The sequence below is a fragment of the Eublepharis macularius genome, chromosome 2 (assembly GCF_028583425.1).
Source record: "Eublepharis macularius isolate TG4126 chromosome 2, MPM_Emac_v1.0, whole genome shotgun sequence".
NCBI classification, from domain to species: Eukaryota; Metazoa; Chordata; class Lepidosauria; order Squamata; family Eublepharidae; genus Eublepharis; species Eublepharis macularius.
This window is the reverse complement of record NC_072791.1, coordinates 86,685,737-86,705,338: the sequence shown is the minus strand read 5'-3', so window position 1 is coordinate 86,705,338 and position 19,602 is coordinate 86,685,737.

The window sequence follows — 19,602 nt, the reverse complement described above, 5'->3', positions numbered from 1 at the left end:
CAAGTGGATTGAGTGGAGGGCAAGTGAACTGGGAGAAATACACTTGCTGTTCAAGTGTCATTCATCATGTGTAGCTTGGCCCTTAGTAATCAGTAAACCCTAATAAACAGAGAGGGATGCAAAGAGAATCTGCAGCACCCCCTCCCCTTTCTACTGGCAAAAGTGCCAAAAGAGATAGAAAAACATGGACCAAAAACATATACTTAATATTAAGTCCTTAAGGCTGTCAGAAAGGAAGAAAAAAATCTTATTATAGCACAATGTCTTTTAACTGAATAACTTCAAAGCTATACTTTCAGGTTGGTAGCTGTATCTGACAAAGGGTGCATTGACTTTTGGAAGCTCATACCCTGGAAATGTAGTAGATGTTTAAGGTACTATCAGGCTCAGATCATACTCTGCAAAGCCATAACTGAGGGAGGAGGATTTTTCAAAGTAACAACAGCTCTAGGTATACAAGGATTCGTGCACATGGATCCAGCCTTGCTGTTTGAAAAGCAGCCTGGCACAGTGGCCAAGAGTTCCTTCTGTCAGCTGCATTTGGTTCACTCGCCTTTCTTGGACTCAGCCAATCCAGCGTGCTCATGCATGCTTTTGTAAAGCCATGGTTGGATTAGTGTAATATGTTCTATGTTGGGCTGCCCTTGGAAATAACATGGAAACTGCAGCTGGTTCAGAATGAGGTAGCCCAGCTATTGTCAGGGCTAGCTGATGGTAACATAGGTTGCCATCTTTGGAACAGCTACACTAGCTGCCACTTTGTATACAAGTACAATTCAAAGTGCTGGTTGTGACCTTTATATCCCTTCACAGCTTGGGGCTCACATAACTGAAGGACAATCTTCTTCCATACATTCCTGTGTGCTAACAACAGTGTTCAGGCTATCACCTGTTGGTGTTTCCCCATTTAGGGTGGCCTGACAGACATCAGCCAGACCCTAAGCCTTTTCCATCATGGCTCCCACTCTGTGGAACTGGATACCTGAAGAGGTAAGGGGACACCTCCTCCCTCGCTGGGGATCTTTGGGAGGCACTGCAAGACCTGTTTATTCATTAAGTTTTTAACGGGCTAGGAAGAGTAGATGTCTTTTATGGGGAGAGGGAGGTATTTGGGACTGGTTATTTTATGTAGGTTCTACCTTATAATGTTTTAATTATTACTGTAAGTTACCTTGAGCCAAGAAAAAAATTGGGGAATAAGTATTTTAATAACAAACAAACAAAATAATCATGAATAGTTTATATTCATCAAGTGCATTGTCAGTAAATGCTGTTTGCTTTTTGGATGGTCCAGCTTTGGTTACCCCTACTGTTATTTTTAGTAAACAGCAACCTTTCTGCAGATGACTTCATTTAAAAAAATGTGAGTCAGATCCTTCATAAACAAGGAAAGAAGAGAAACAATAGTGATATTTTTTTTAAATGTATTTTTAAAGCATCTGTTCATAAGTTATTGGTAAAGTTAACAAGTCACACTCTGTAATTTTGCGTTTGTTTATTGCTGCTGAAATATTCTTATTACATTTAATTATTCTATTTACAGTGCTCTTTGGGAATCTTTTTTTTTTTTTAAAAAACACCCTTAGTTGTTCATACAGTAGTAGACTTCTTCATACATAGCACTGCAGTTTACTGATGAGCTCTTAGTGCTGTTATCTGTTGCTATAGGCAACAGGCTCCAGTACTCTGATGCAGGGACCTTCAGTGCCATCAAATGGAAATGTATTTCTAAAGGCTATTTTCACCTTGAAGAAATACAACCATGTTTACTGTTAAAAGTTTGATTTGTACAATATGTACAAAAGACAAACGTACCAGAATGGAGTCTATGTTGTGTTTCCCAACAGGTTCAGATCACATAACTGGGGAAAGGTGGTTTACATTTGCACTGCCAAACACTTGAGTGCTTGGGGGTTGAAAGGGCAGAACTTGCAGGAATTTTTCATCTTGTTGAATATGAATTGCTACACCTCTGTCAGCTCAAAAAACCTTTTTATTCTGAGTACTGAATGACTAACTGTAGCAAGAAGTTTTCTAGAAATCTTGGCATAGGTTAAAAGTGAAATTAAGATTTTAAATATCTGACAGCAAGAAAGCTGGATCCAGTGTGGTTTAGTGGCCACAGAAGCTTGCTGGGTGATCTTTGGCCAGTCACATACTCTCAGCCCAAGCTACCTCACAGGGATGTTGTGAAGGTAAAGTGGAAGATAAATCCTGTACACTGTCCTGTAGGGATGTGCATCCAGAAAATTTTCATTATAACTTTGGATCTGGGCTTAAGGAGAAATTTTTACTGTGATTGCTTATTTTTGAGTGGCACATTACTGGTTTGGATTCAAATCTATGTGTTTTTGGGGGGTTCTGGATTTCCAGAACCATTATTTTCAATGGCAAACATATGAGGTTCAAGGCCAGTTGTTTATAAAGATAACAGCATCACATTTGCACAGACCACAGTCTTCTCACTCATCTAAAGCATCCCCCCCCCCACCGCAAGTTTCAGGCAGATTGAACAAAGGAGGTCAATTTTAGAGACCACCAAAGTAGATGTCTCTCTGCACAGCCACACTCTCTACTACTAATTCCTAAAATGACCGTCAAGTAGCAGCCTGCAGGATAGCTCAGCCAGCCACCAGCATTTAAAAAAATACAAAGCCCTGTCTGTATGCATTTTACTTCAGTACTCTTACAGTGACTGACTTTTCAAAAACTTCCCACTGAAAATACTGCATTTGTCATCCTTCCTTGTTGTGGTCTGTTGTTTGTTTCCTTTCAGAAAGTGAGGATGGCTTCTATTATAGCCCCAACCCCATCCCATCAGTCTGCCATTATTCCCTAAGGGAGGCTTTGATGGGAGCTGGGTGGAGTCACTGATTTTCAAACAAATGTCACCAGAATTGCAGAGGAGGTTCTTCTGCCTGTCCATCAAAGAAATCCTGTTTCATCCTTCCAGAATGTTGCAGATTGGTCTTGGTCTTGGCCTGGGCTAGGTCTCCTGCAACTAGAGATGGGCACTAAATGGAACACAAACCAAAAAGAACCACAAACCGGCCCGGTTTGTGGTTCATAGTTCGTAGAGTTTAAATGCCCCTTTCCATGTTGACAAGCAGCTGATCATTTAAACAGCAGGGCTTGGCTGCCTGGCCAGGAGTTCCCAGCCAGCCAGCCAAGCCCCGCTGTTTAAATGGCCATTTTCCCGCAGCTCTGAGCTGGTTGGAAAGCGGGATATTGCTCTTAGAAATTTTGATTGGATCTTTTCCAAAGGAGCAAAACTCCAGGAAAGGGAACCCAATGTGACACCATACATTAATTGCGGGATTGTTTTAGATGAATATAACTTGAGGCTGGTGGGAATGAAGCCCCTCCCTTTAGCTTGGAGCGGTGGGAAAATGGCCATTTAAACTGCAGGTGGGGCTTGGCTGGCCAGCCGGGAACTCCTGGCTGGGCAGCCAAGCCCCGCTGTTTAAATGATCGGTGCTTGTTGGGGATCTCCCTGACAAGCAGCTGATCCGTGGGTTTAAATGCCCATTTCTGTGCTGTTGCAAAGCAGCACGGAAAGGGGCACTTAAACCCCATGAACTACGAACTACAAACTGGTTCATGAACTTACCCCAGTTTGTGGAAATTCATGGTTCATGGTTCGTGAAAACGTACAAACCATGAACCACATGGTACGTTTTTTTCAGGGTTCGTGCCCACCTTTACTTGCAACATATGTGTCTGTTTCCCTTGCAGGCAGGTTGCAACTCATCCGGGAGACCAAGGAGCATGGTTGTTCCAGCCTCCAGTGATCCTCCATGAGTGCCATTCAGGTCCAACCCAGGGAGCAGTTTCCCACGGCAGCCCATATCTCAACCTCACTCCTGTGAAGGCAGGACAAGAGAAGGGTTTTGCGGTTCTGACTGCTGCTCAAACTTCCTTTGCTCTCTTTCCAGATGAGGGATGTTGGCAAAACACATATCCAAAGAACCTCGTCACCTTTCCCAGTTTAATAAAATATGTATTGAAAAACAGCAAACTGCCTGTCCATTTGCTTGCTTCCTGACAATGACAGTAGCCCCTCCCCCAAATCCCCATTAAGATATCTTTTCACACATTGTCACGAATATTTCCAGGCTCAGGGCTGGGATAGATGGGGTGGGCTCTGCTGCCAGAAGGAGCAGGTGTCAAGTGGTGCCTTGGGGCCTCCTCCAGCTTCCCTGCCCCCTTCCCCTCTCAATGTAACTTCAGGCAGTGGGGTGGGAATTGAAGTGGGGCCCATGAATGTCTGGCGGGGGGGGGCACCACTGAGGATTTTCATCCTCTGACAGACAGAGCTGCTGGCATCTGATAAGCCAGGCAGATGGCCACTGCATGCAGGAGAAGGGGGGGTGCTGCTGGGAGGTGGGGGATGTGGAGAGTCATCTTGGGATCTCTGGGGCTCCTCCTCCAGGAGGATGGACCACCTTCTTTTTCACTGTTTGTGGAGGCAAGGATGGACTTGGGAAATCTGGCATGGTGAGGGGTGGACAACAGCCCCCGGAGCAGTTCCTTTGCTCCCACAGGCTGTTAGTCCACTTGGGGGGGGGCATCACTCAGGACCAGAGCATGACTCTCAAGGCCCAACCTGCCTTCCTGTCACATCTTTGTGATGTGTTTACATAGTGCCGCCACAAGTCTGTGGGTGCTTTTCACTCCCATAAACTCCAATGGATCTTCTGGCCTCTCGTGTGGTTTCCAATGGGCATTCCTCTCACTCATTGAAGAACCCGCCCCCCACCTGCCTCTCCAGAACCTGGGGGCAGATCCCAAGTGCTACAGGCAGTGAGTGCAACCCTCACTGGGTCCTGACACCTTTCTGGTCCAACCTTTCAGGTAGGGGGAACCTGTTTCTTATAGTAGAGGGGATTTGCAGGAGTGCGGAACTGCAACCACTGGCCTGGCCCTCATTGGAAATCAGGTTTGGATGGGCGAGAGAGTGGGTGCCCTATCTGCACATTGAGTGTTACCTTTGCCTCCCTGGCAGGGATGCCTGCTCTCTGATGGGGGGGGGGGTGTTGGTGGGCAGCGTGGATCACAGCCTCCCCATTGGCTGCATCACTGCTTGCCTCTCACTCACCTGTCAGGGGAGCAGTGTGGCCATTGGCTGGTGTGGGCAGGTTTGTCTGGAACAGCAGGCAGACTTTTGCAGGAGAGCCAGCGGGTGTTCTTGGTGCTGGCTGCCCCTTGCCTTGCTGAGCTCTGGCATCTGTGTGGCTCTTCTGCAAAAGTCCATAGGGAGTGGCAGAGCAGCACAGCTTTTACACTGACATGTGGGCAGGGGTGCTGGGTCAGGCCTTAGAATTGGGCTGCCCGTGATTGAAAATAAAAGTAGACCTTCCAGTGTGTCTGTATGATAAGGCATCCATCCACTCTGCCCTATTTTTTTTCAAGAAGGAACCTTAAAACTTAAGCAGAGAAGTGCTCACTTATCACTAGTCAAAGTAAGAAATTTGTATAATGGCCACTGTATGGACAGAATCTGAGTTGGTAGACAATATTTGATATAATAAAGCTCTTTGATTTATTGAACATAAATATCTTTATTACATTGATTATTTTAATAGCATTATATTTGAAATCTATATAGTCATGAGGCAGAATTAAATCCAGAATTTAATCTTTGAATTATTATATAGCAATATAGAATGCTTTTAGTTGTGGAAGGTGCTGTCACATCAGGGGTGACTTATGGTGACACAGCAAGAGACCAACAGTTTGCCATTGCCTACTTTTGCAACCCTGATCTTCATTGGAAGTCTCTAATCCAATTACTAACCAAGGATGACCCTCCTTAACTTCTGAGATCTCATGAGATCATCAGAGATGGGCAAAAAGTACAGATTTGGAATGGGCCATATCAAGTCATTGAGTAGGATTCTTTATTCATTAATATCCCACCTTTCTCCCCAACATGCACCCAAAGTAATTTATACCATATATCTAAATCTAGTTGTATTCAGAAAACTATCTGATAATTGTTTCCATTTTTCCCAGTAGGAAACACATTTCTGTGAGTGGAAATTCAGAGCCAAACTACAAAATACTCCTGACACATGTCAGGTCACAAGTGCATGACTAAAATTCAGATGTACATTGGAGGAACGTACCCTTAAAAAGCACTTGTTTGCTTGATGCTGTGAAGGGACAGAAGAAGCTTCTGATTTCTCTGTCATCCTACTTTTGCGACTTTCACCTCTTCTCTCTGACTTCAAGTACCATAGGGAGAACATGTAGGGCCAGAGAAAAGGGAAGAAGTCTCATGCCCTTTCCACTAGTGAAATGGGGGTGTGAGGGAAACTGGAAGCTCTTTCTCCCCCTCACAGCACTCCCTTGCAGCACCAAGCAAGGACTTTTAAGGTGAGTACCCACTGAGAATTCTTGTCTGCGAGTCCAGTGGCAACAAATGTCAAGCGTATTGCATAGTTATGCTTTCAGTGGGGATGAACTGCTCAGAGACCGCTTGTTCCTGACCTGTCTAAAAGTGAGTTCTTTTTTGTAAGAATTACAACAAATGTTTTGAATGCTAAAAGAACTAAATGGGTGTTAGCCTTCTTAGCTTACACATAATTCTACATCATGGAATAACTCAGGCTACCAGAATGTGTGTTTATTTCTGTTTTATTCCCCCCATTCTTCAAGAAGATCAGATGGCAGACATAATTCTCTCCAATGTTATCCTTACAACAATCCTGTGAAGTAGGTTAGGCTGAGAAAGAGTCACTGGCCTGAGGTCCACTGAACTTCATGCCAGATTTAAACCTGGGTCTCCCTGACATTAGTCTGACTCTTGAAACATTAACCTCACTGGTCTGTATTCTCTTCTTGAAAGATAGACAATTGGTATCACTTGCATTAATTTTCTCAGAGATAAGTCTCACTGTGCTCCAGAGGCTTTCTAGGTGCAGTCAGCTTTTGGGAAGCCCCTGCTAAGCCTCAAAGATGAGCCCAAGACCTTGTCTGACCCAAGAATGCCACTGAGTGGAGGAGACCTTTCTCCGCCTGAGGCACTGGAGAGATGCAACCAACCAGATTAGACAGTGCTGAACTAGATGGACCAATAGTTGACTGAATAGAAAGTAATTTTCTGTATTATTATTATTATTATTATTATTATTATTATTATTATTATTATTATTATTATTATTATATTTCAATTTATATACCGCCCATCCCCAGGGGCTCTGGGCGGTGAACAGTTAAAATCGATGTGTGACAGAAAATGGCCCCTGTGAAGTGCGAGAGCATGCCTGCTACCAGAAGCTATGATGTCACCTCCAGAAGTGATGTCATCCCACTTGGCAGGGGCACGCATGCAAGGAAATCACCCCTGGTAAGAGTCAGGTCCCTCCTCCCTCCAGAAGGGTAAAGGGATCTGGCCACTCTAGACGACCTCCCTCACCACAGCCCTATTAAATGAAGGAAATGGGACCCTGAGGAGAGAACCAGTCAACTGATGTTCTCAAAACTAATGTAATTTAATCAACTAATTCAAGAAAAAATCCCTTTCCTGGATGCAAGCCTAATCTAGGTTTTTAAATTATATCAAGATGCCTTATAAAATGAAAATCAGGTCAGTCCTTCAGGTCCAACATTCCCTTTCCAAAAGTAGCCCGTGAAATACTTGTGGAGGCTTAAAAAATCATTGCAGCCTTCTTCCCCACATGCAACGTGTTGGTTCAGGTCAGCTCAAGGAATAATGTGAAGAAAAAACAGGGGTTTGAAGCAGGATTGGCAAAAATCACACTTCTACATATGGAAAAGCTGATAGAATAGCATTTTAGGATCCAAACCATTGGATTTAAAAGGGTATAATTACTTAGGATTGCACTGCTAATATGCAAAACAGAATTATTCTCTCTCTGCACATCCGAAGTAGTGATGCAAAGACTGACCTAGGTCATGGTAACAATAACAACTCTGATGAAGATGAATTCATCTAGGAATTTATGAAAACCAAAAAAGGGCAACATTATTTAACAGGCACTCAGAATGGAGAGCTTTTTATTTGTATTCTCACTGATGTTATCTAGAATAATGGATATGCCATCCCCACCCTGCCACTGCACATACATTCTTCACATACACAAATATAAAAACAGTTTCTTCTGAAACACTTCTTTATATTAATTATTGATTTCTGCTTTTGTTAAAAGGATATATATTCATTCATTAGCTCTTCCATATCTTCCTAAGAGCATGTTGGAAATTTATTTGTGATCTAACAGAACTGTGATATTGAACAATATGTGCGTCTCCCCTTTTTGAAAACACTTTGTATGTCAAGCAGATAAAAGATGTTGTTAACAAACAGTGTTAATTGGTATATTTTAATTGTTTTGTAACACTTATGGTTACATTATTTTAAGATGTTGAAAAGTTGCTCAGTTAAATTCATTTAAATGCAGGTTAACCAGAGTCTAGCAAGCAATCATTCTTTTCTTTAAAACAATGTATTAAGCTGACCTTACTTTTATATTAAACAGTGCAACTCAATAGCAAAACATATATTTTCCCCAAGGAATATGTGCGTGTATTCATAATATTTTGAAGAATAAAGCTGTAATCATAACTTTTCATCATCATCATCATCATCATCATCATCATCATCATCATCATCATCACAACAACATTCAATTTATTTACCGCCCTTTAAGTAAAATGCCCACTCAAAGTAGTTTATGGAATGTGTTATTATTATCCCCATAAGAATTACCCTGTGGGGCTGAGAGAGCACTGAAAGAACTATAACTGACCCAAGGTCACCCAGCTGGCTTCAAGCAGAGGAATCAAATCTGGCTCCACAGATTAGAGTCCTGCAGCTCTTAACTAGACATAGGCACGAACCAAAAAAAAATTAATGAACCTGCAGTTCGTAGTTCGGTGTCACCGACGAACCCGAACAAACAAACTATAATGAACATTTCCCGTTACTGAACCGGTTTGTGGTTCATGGTTCGTGGGTGTTGGAACAGCCACTGTTGCACTTAGAGATCCCATATTTACAGGGAGTGTTTAGCAGGCTCTCCTCCAGCCAGCACCCAAGTTTGGTCAAGATTGCAATAGGGATCTTGGAGTTATACCCTCTCCAATCCGGGTGTCTTCTCCCATGTAACCAATTGTAACCAATTTGCAGCCCCATGGTTGGAAGGAAGACCTGCCAATCAAGGTAAGCTGGGCTTCGATTTGGGTTTCCAGGGCGACAGAAGAAGTGCAGACAGAGTTCAGGCATTCCCCCAGCTCCGTTTCCAAGGGAATTGATTGATGGTGCCTGACTGTCTGGCTTCATGAACTGCAGACGAACGCAATGAACTGGGCTTCCAATGAACGCTGATTCGTTGGCCATGGACCCTCATGAACCGCCAGATCATGAACAGATGATCAGGCGGTTCGTGGGTTTTTTTTGTTCGTAATGCAGTTCGTGCCCATGTCTACTCTTAACTACTACACCAAACTGGCTTCAATTTGTGCTTCATTTAAAAATTATAAGCTAAGAGGTATCAGCTTCAGTCTTCCATATAAATGTATTATATATACACAATATAATGAATATATAATAAATGTGTGTGTAGATACATAGACAGACAGACAGACAGACAGACAGACAGACAGACAGACAGACAGACAGACAGACAGACAGACAGACAGACAGACAGACAGACAGACAGACAGACAGACAGACAGATAGATAGATAGATAGATAGATAGATAGATAGATAGATAGATAGATAGATAGATAGATAGATAGATAGATAGATAGATAGATAGATAGATAGAACCACAGTGGCATAAATTCTGATTAAATTATTATTTTAATTTATCAAGGCACATAATAAATTAAGGATTTTTATGAAAGTAGAAACTTTAATATAGCTCTGTTCTATTAAGTTTTCTAGAACTTACCAGAATAGCAGTTTTGACCAAAAAAAAAAAAAGCTGTGTTCTTAGTAAGGTGCCCAGCTGTATTCCATTGACGAATGAATTCACAAAGATTAAACCTTGAACAATCACACTCTCCGTCATCCCCTCCCTATCTTCCCTTGAGTTCCTTCTCAGGAACCATATAATACATCTGTGTGCAGTATTAATTGGAGACATTTGGTTTGTTTTCACATATGGTTGCCATCATTGTTTGCCATAGGTAAACATGTGGATAAGGCTCAGGCAATTGAAAAAAAAATTCCCTTCTCCCATAGTACTTGAAGTGATTGAGCAAAGTTGATGGATAATAGATTCAGGATGGACAGAAGTCTATTTCATAATGTACAATCAACTAAGTAGATCAGAGGTCTTAATGAATTGTACATTATGAAATAGATTTCTAGTAGAAGTACTGATGGCCAATAACATAGATTGTTTTAAAGGAGAATTAGAAAGCTTCATGAAGATAGGTTTGTTAATGGCTATTAGACATGATGAGTAAAAAGAACCTCAAGAACCAGAAGTATCAAGCCTCTGAATTCCAGTGCTGGGAGACAACATCAAGGAAGGCCTTGGTCTCCATGCCCTTTTATTGGCCCTCCAGGGCAACTGGTTGGCCATCGTGTAAAGGTTCTTCTTATGTTTGCAAGAAAAAAATAACTGTATCCTACTTCTATCAGCTTCACCGCTTCTCCTCTATTCTATTTGTTTAAATCTGTACTGGTTATTGTTACAAAACCATGTATTTATAAATTTAATTTTATTGTATTTTCAATTCAGTGGTAAATTATTTTCTTAGAATCCTGTAAGGTATGCCAGGGCGTATAGTCATCCCAGAGTGGTCTGTGTTCCATGGACATGTGCTGTGCATCTCAGGCACCTGAGGTTTGGTGGAAACCAAGGTGAAAGAACAATGAGCAATTGAAGCAAGGGTAATCTACCCCCTGTTCAGTTCACTGCATCATCCTACTCTCACCACCACCACAGAAAGGGACGAGAGAGAGAGAAAGAGGCGAGAAAAATCTTCCCTCTTCTTGGCTGGCTGACAAATCTATCACTGCAGCAGTAGCAGCTATGGAGATAAGAAAGGAATAGAAAGGAGAGGGAAATGATACTTTTGTATGATTTAAATGTGCCATCTGAGCCAGAGAAGAATGCAGGGTCTGTGATTCTTGTCTGATTATGAAGGGAAGAATTACAAGCTTCTGAATCCAGCCTCTGTTAAGAAAATACCTCATAAAATGCTGTTGGAGTCCCCATAAGAATATGAAAGGGTTCTAGCTACAGTGGAATATTTGAGGGATTTCCATCCCTATAGGATATTTTCTCTTTTCAATAAGAAATACTTTTCATTGCAGCCACTTCAGTAATGTACCAGTTCCCAAGTAAGATTTTATTTAGCAAATATATAAGCTACCTTTCCAGAGAATTGCTTCTGATGACTCACAAGTAAAAATAGTATGATGAAATCATAAAAGCAATATAAATGATCAATATTATAAACAAGCCATGCTAGTAGTACAGCAGCATAATACATTGCTTCTTAATAAATAAAACTCCACATAGGTTTCTACCAGTGAAATCCTAAGCAGTGTGACACCCTTCCATGTGATTGAAGTTAACGGGCTTAGAAAGTGTAATTCTGTTTAAGACTGTTGTCTATTTCCCTTCCCAAATTGCAATATATACACAGTGGCAACAAATAAATTAAAAGTCAACAGGAATAGATTCCTAATGGGTAATTTTGAACGTGTAATCCTGGTACTGTTGCCCCACTATCCCATTATTTATTCATTATGCATTACTAATAAACAAGAGCTTTCTATGATAAGGATCATCTTAATCTCAGGATTCTGCTTCCCCCCCCCCTCCCACCTCCATGGAGATTTCCTGGTTTACAGAGCCATAATATGCTGTGTCCTCAGAATTCAGGCACTCTAACAAATTGGGTTTTGTTTCTTTCACTGTAATTCTAAACAGTTACATCATTCTAAATCAATTGCAAGTCACGGGCTTAGAAGGGTGTACTATTGTGTACGATTGTACTATTTGTCTACAGACTGGGAGTTCAGTGACTTTCTTCAGCCTTGAGTGTGTGTATGTATGGGGGGAGAGGGAAGGAAGAGGGGAGAAAGGAAGGAGAACTACAAATAAATTTATCAAAGAGAAAATCCAGATTTTTTAAAAATGTCTAAATACAGCCTTGTACTTGTGTAAGATTCTCAAGCAAAAAGCTTTTTCTTTCCATTTTTTGTTAATATTTCCATGGTAATGCTCATGGTAATGGATAATCCATTCAAAGATTTTTTTTTTGCTTTGTAAACAGCAGGAAGTCATTTTTAAAAATCTTCAGATAAAGAATAGATTTGCAGTGCAATCCTATATAGAGTTGCACCCTTCTAATCCCATTGAAGTAAACTGATTTAGAAGAGAGAACCTCTGTTTAGGGTTTCACTGGATCGTTCTACTGCAATAGTAACAATTATGAAGCCATTATGCAGATTCTGTATGGTGTAGAGATCTGGAGCTTGAATGAGCATTCAATCATGATCTTGGAACCTATTCAAAATCTCTTTTTAAAGAGCATGTTAGTTTTGCCTTGTGATACTCTAGCACTCATAGCACAAGCTGAACTTGGTTTACTTTCAATTGGAACCTGCTTCCACCTGGCCATATAAGATGCTGGAGAAAGTAGAGGAATTTCTCTTTCAGCCCACTTTTAAGGCAAAGCCATTGTACTACTGCAGTTGGATGCTGCTGGCCTAGCTGGTTTTAACAATCCATCATCATTAGTCCCTTCATAGATGATTCTTGGGGTGTTCCCTTGCCCAATTTCAATGTGCAAGACTGGATCTTCAAAGATGTGCTATGCTGGACAGAAACACAATCTCTTGATCCAGATTCTCTCACTGGTTCAAAATGTTCTGTGGCAGAGCCTCTTATCAGCCCAAGATTACTTCCCCCAACCTTAGAATGCCCCCTAACATCTGTGCAGTTTCAAACCATGCCTTCTGCTATTCTAAATGGACACTATTGCCACGTGTCTGTGAATCTGTGGAGCCTTGGTCCCAGAATATCATCCCTATTATATTCTGTTTTGCCCTAAACTGGTGTCAGTTGGAACACTCCTACTTACTATGACTCCATGGTTACTTTTTTGTTGCCAAATCCATTTGACTGTGGTCACTATCATTCTTTCCACACACACACAAAAAGCCCTGAAAAGGGCCCTGCCTCTTCTCTCTGTCTTTTACTGAAAGAAACCATGTCTTTGAAGGAGGACTCATTGGGGACAGGTCCGGCAGCAGCCACCAGGCAACTTGCTACCAAATGACTTGCATGACTCATGTAGGCCTAGCTTCTTGCTTTTGTTCAACAGCAGCCATTGCACTAACGTCAGCATGATGTAATGAGTAGATTTTCAGACTAGGATTTCAAATTCCTATTCTGCTGTGGAAACTTTCTGAGTGACCTTTTGCCAGTTAAACATTCTCAGCCAAATTTACCTCAAGGCAGGAGCAGATTGGCCATTAAGAGTACCAAGAGGCTTCCCACTGGGATGATGGCCTTCCTTCAACTTGGTGCAGGCCAGCCTTGTGATAGGAGGGCTGAGCCCAAGCCCTCTGAGCCCTGTACAAGTTGGAGGAGGCAACACAAGACAAGACAAGGCATATCCTGGCTCAGGCCTGGCAAGGCAGCACCCAGTTCAGCCAACAGAAGGTGAAGTGGTTGCCAGTCCACTTAAGGTGAGGCAGTGCCTAGCCAATTGGTTAGCCAGACTGCCTCTTCCTTCTTTCTTCCCTCCCTCCTCCGTTTGGGATGACAGAGCAGAATCAGGCAGAAGGCTTATTTCTCTCTCTCTCTCTCTCTCTCCCCCCTCCCTTTGGGGAGACCAGGGCCATGCCAGGCTGGGGAAGAAGCCCTTTTCCAGAGTTATCCTCCCCCCTCCCATATGCCCCTGCTCACAGGTTTGTTTTGAGGATAAAATAGAGGGAGGGATAATGTAAACTGCTTTGGGTCCCCATTGTGGAAAAAATTAAAAGCAGGGTATAAATGAGGTAAATAAATAAAAATAAAATGGACTATGGGAGGCAGATAAAAAGTAGGCTGGTTGATGGGTAGGAAGAAGACAAGGAAGCAGAAATGTTGAGGCGGGCTGCCAGGAGGAGAGAAAGAGAAAATAGTGTGGGGAGGAAATACAGGAGGAAATGAAATACCCCTTGCAAGTCCTTTCAAGTTCTCTACTGTGCAACAGAGCCCGGCCCAGTGACTGCCACCAAGCAACTGGGCCATAATTTTTCTCAGCAGACCCTCCGAGGGGGAGGGAATGAGGAAAAATCCGAAGACTGGGAGGGAGGTAGATTAAGGTAGGTTGGCTTGTGGGTGGGAAAGAGAAAAGGAGGCAGGAAAAGGAGGGTTTCGGTTTCGTTTTCTCGGCCATGTCGGACGCTCCTCTCCGCAGGTCCGGGAGGAAGTGCCCGAGCACTCTGACCGGGCGGCTGATCTGCAAAGATTAGCCCCCAGGACTCCCAGTGAGGGAGGCAGGGTCTGGGACGCTGTGGGAAGAGCCCCCTGAAAATCAATGCGGGGGGTAAATTGCCCGTTTGTCCCTATGGAGGCCGGCAGACGTGCGCAATGCCTCGAGTGCTGCCGAGCCATGGAAAACGGCAAAGAGCAGAACTAGGCGGAAGCCTGTAAGTAAGCGAATCCCTTCTTCTTCTTTTTTTTTTGAAAAATTTTTTTATTGGGTTAGAACATTATTTTTACATTTACATTCAATTTTCCCCAGTTTTTTCATCTCTAACCCCTCCCTTTCCCCCCCTTTTTGTTGACTTCCAACAGCTTTCCCACCCTTTGTCCCCTTTCCCTTATTTTTATTAGCTTCCTCTATCTAAAACAAATATATATTCTCCATTATTCTAAGCAGTACATCCTTGACTATTTTTAACATTGTATGCCCAAACTGTAAGTCTTTGTTTCCATCTTAGATAAACAATTTATCCCATTTTTCAGTTTCCAATATTTCTATAAATAATAAATCGTGTGAGGTAGCTAGGCAGTACTGGGGGGAAATAATAAGAGAAATGAGTGAAATTTTACAATTTCAAATTAATAAGAACCCAGAACTCCTGCTACTGAACTTGGGAATGGAGGGAATAAATCATACATTCATTTATATCAAACAATTTGACTTATTCTCTATATATTACTCATTCTATCTCTTTGTAATAGTTCTATATATCTCTCATCACGTAGTCAATCAATTTGACCCATCTATATCTACAGACATTCAGTTTGGTACAAAACTTGCCAAGAAGAAAATATTGTTAGTTAATCAATCCTTATATTTAATCCTTATAGTTAATTATTTTCTCTATGTTCTGTTTATTAACCTATATATATCTATATATATATCAATCTATTAATCTGACTGCTTATTGATTCACATTTATCTCTTCTCCTCCCGGTAAAGTCTCCCCCCTCTACTTCAGTGCTTCAGTAGTTCTCAAACTGCCACAGTTTTCCTCCCACCTCCCATTTCTTCTCCAGATATTGTTTCAGCTTCTCCCAGTCTGTGTTGAACTGCCCTGAGTCCAGATCTCTCAGTTTTCTTGTCATCTTATCCATTTCAGCCATATACAGCAATTTGTAAATCCAATCTTCAATAGTTGGCACTTCTTGTACTTTCCATTTTTGCGCATACAGAAGTCTAGCTGCTGCTGTCATATAAAATATCAACGTCCTGTATTGGGCTGGAATTCCCTCCATTCCCAAGTTCAGTAGCAGGAGTTCTGGGTTCTTATTAATTTGAAATTGTAAAATTTCACTCATTTCTCTTATTATTTCCCCCCAGTACTGCCTAGCTACCTCACACGACCACCACATATGATAGAGGGAGCCCTCATGCTTCTTACATTTCCAGCATTTATTAGAAGTATTCGAATTCCCTAGCGCAATCTTCTTTGGTGTCATGTACCAACGATAGATCATTTTGTAGATGTTCTCTTTGATATTAGTACATGTCGTTGTCCTCATTGTAGTTTTCCACAAGTATTCCCATGCCTCCATTGTTATTTCTTTATTAAAGTTTATAGCCCATTTCACCATTTGTATTTTAACTATCTCATCCTCGGTATACCACTTCAACAGTACTTGGTATACCTTGGATATTCTTTTCTTATCTTCTTTAAGAAGGGTCTGCTCTAGTTCCGAATTTTCTATTCGTATACCTCCCTTTACAGAGTCCGAATTATATAAGTCTCTGATCTGTCTATACTGGAACCAGTCGTAGTTAGGTGATAGTTCCTCTTGTGTCTTTATTCTGAGTTTAGATGCTTCAGTTTTGGTTATTTCTTTGTACGTTAAACATTGTTGTTCATTATCAACAGCTCTCGGGTCTATCACCTCATACGGAACCACCCACAAAGGAGTTCCTTCTTGTAAATAAATTCTGTACTTCTTCCAGATTATGTATAGACTTCTCCGAACAAAGTGATGCAGGAACATCGAGTTGACCTTTACTTTGTCATGCCATAAATATGCGTGCCATCCAAATATTTTTTATATCCCTCTAGGGCTAGTAGTTTCTTGTTCTTTAATGTCATCCATTCTTTCAACCAAACTAGGCAGATTGCATCATGGTAAGCGAATCCCTTCTGTTATTACAAGCGCACGTGAAGGAGTGGTGGGATCTGAAGCTAAGAAGGCTAGTTCTTCCCCCTTGCTGAGTCTCAGAATTTGGCTGGTGGTCCCCCCCCCTAAAATGGCAGCGAAAAAACAGAGTCCCACTCTGGGCAAGTCAATTTCGGCTGCCCTGCAGGGGAAGGGAGAGTCGCTCGAAGAATTGGTGCAGAGGTCGGTTATCGAAGCCATAAAACCCTTTGTTGACAAGCTGAACGAAACAGATCAAAGGGTGGGCTTAATTGAGAGCGAAGTGAAAACCATTAAGGAAGCAGCGGGGGGGGGCAGAGAAGTCTGCTCGGGAAAGTGCGTCACTCGTGAAGGCTATGAATAAAGAGTTAAAGCTGGTGGAGAACCAGCTGATCGGGCTACAAGTGGAACGAACACAAACAATTTTGCGCCTCCAGAACGTGAAAGAGGAGGAAAATGAGGATTTATGGGGTCTGGTCTCGGAACTATTGGCGACACCCGCGAAGGCAACTAAAGAAGAGGTTAAAAGCGTCATTTTGGAGGTCCGTAGGGCTTCTTCAAAATATGCAACGAAGCGTCAGCTGCCTCGCGAGATCATCATCGATTTTTCATCTAAAAGGATCCGAGACACTATCCTATACAACTCATACAATGCGGATCTGGACTTTTTGGGTAACAAAGTCAAGATACTGAAAGACGTCCCATTTTTAGTTCGGAAAAGACGATTTAAGTATAAAAAGCTCGCAGCTCTTCTGAGGGAACGTGGAATAAAGTATAAATGGCTATTTTCTGAAGGTATCTGGTTTAGTCACAAAGATCAAGCTTACAAGATATTATCAGAAGATCAACTAAGGGATTTTGAGGATAAAAATCCAGAATTTCAGCGAGACACCAAGCAAGAAGAAAACGAGAAGTCTGAGGGGGGGGGAGGAAACGAGCACTGCGGCTGCAGTTGCTCAGAGAGAACTGCGTCCGGGACCCAGGAGGGGGAGGAAAACTTAATTTGAATTTGAATTGTAATTTGCATTTTGTAAGGTCAACCACTCCATCAATATTATACAAAGCTTTAGTTTTTTTTTTAAAAATAATGGCAGTATGAAGGGAAAGCATTCTGTGTAGTGTAGATGTTATATGTTGTTGTTTGGGGTTTTTTTCCTTCCCTTCCCTTGTTCCCCTTCCTTTCCTTTGTATTGTTAGTTAATGTAGTTAATAAAAAGAATAAAAAATCTTTAAAAAAAAGGAGGCAGGAAAAGGAAAGAGTCTTCCTGTATTCTAAAAAGAGGGAATGGAAAAGAAAACAGTAGGGGGGATGCCCCCTGCAGGTGCCCCCTGCAGGTCCTCGTGGATTCCCATTTGTTCTCAAATATGTCCATAATTTTTTTCATGCCAATTATATGTATTCTGAGAATCCAAGATACCTCTCTGGATACCCAAATATATACCCTGACATGGATAGCTCAGGCAAGCCCAATATTCTCAGATTTCAGAAGCTAAGGGGGTGTTGGCCTTGGTTAGTAATTGGATGGGAGATCTCCAACAAAGACCAGGAATGCAGAGGCAGGCAATGGCAAACCACCTATGTTAGTCTTTTGCCACGAAAATCTCACTGGAGTTGCTATAACTCAGCTATGACTTAACAGCACTTCCCACCATGGTTTTATTAGCACAGTTGCATGCTATGTCAGAGTTTGCTGGATTCAAATCATAATCCTCACTAATCTGGATACTTTTCAGGTGGTAAATGATTCTAGTTTGAAAAATGGAAAAAGAATATTCCCCAGGATACAACTTCTCCCCACTCATCCCACCGATCCTTCTGATTTCATCTTGTTAGAATTTTTTCTATATCTTTTCTTAGGCAACAGATAGTTTCACCCATGCTTGTCTGCCTCATTGCTGGTTCCTCCTTCAATCAACAGTTCTTCTGCATCCTACCCTCCTGCATCATATATCCAGAACCTCTGATGTATGCTTTGACTTTGAATAACCTTGTCACTAGATTACACTTACTGTGTAACACTGATGTAGATCCATCACACAGTCTTGGCAATCTGTACACATTGCTTCCTGTAACTGCTTTGCAATATTGGTTTTCAACTCTGTCAAGAGCCTGTCCACCCAGAACTCACATCTGATAAGGCTGTCTGCAGTCCTGTACTGATACCATCCAAGAACAGTGTCACAACAGTAAATTGCCAAAGACTGATGATTTATTAGATTCCTTCTGACCAGAAACTTCATTCAGAATATCAGGTATGTATATTCAGTTCTCCTAAAACTCTCAAAGACATACAATCCATGCATATTCCTTCCTGGCTGTTTTTCTATCTGCATACTCAAATGGAAAACCTTAGTATACAGTAACTGTTACAAACACAGCCAACACATAAGAAGTTGTAGTTTTAGTATGAAAACCCTGGGTCTCATGAGTCCCATCAGTATCTTTCAAATCGGTCTTGTCAGCTGTATATAATATAATCAGAATATGTAAGATGTAACTATCCTCCTTTTCATCCCCATAATCTGTCAGAATTACGTTGTCCCAACCAAGGAGATAGGACTTTTTACTATTAAACTACTATTTATCATTCACAAACTTTAAAATGTGCGTGCAGGACTTCTTCCTGGATTCTAAAAAGGCATACTAATAGCACAGAAAGCCCTGTTCACATGTACCCTTAGCCAATGGCTTGTTTAGCATTCAGATAACCAGAGTCCTGTCATGCACTGTATGTGTAACATGTGTAGTCAAGAAAAAATATTTCCTACTATTCCTCCATTACACATTCTTTCTTCTTTCACTTTCTCCCCAAATCCAGTCTGCTGGGTGTTAGAGGAAAAAAATCTATGTATATTCTTCAAAGAACCATCACAATGCCTCTTCTTTCTTTTCATAGATTATTTGGTCCACAGCAAGTCACTAAGGATGTAGCAAAGAAAACCCCACTTACTACAAATGTTCACTGTCTGACCTTGGGAAAAGCTTAGTGTTGACTGGTGGCACCAAAGGGA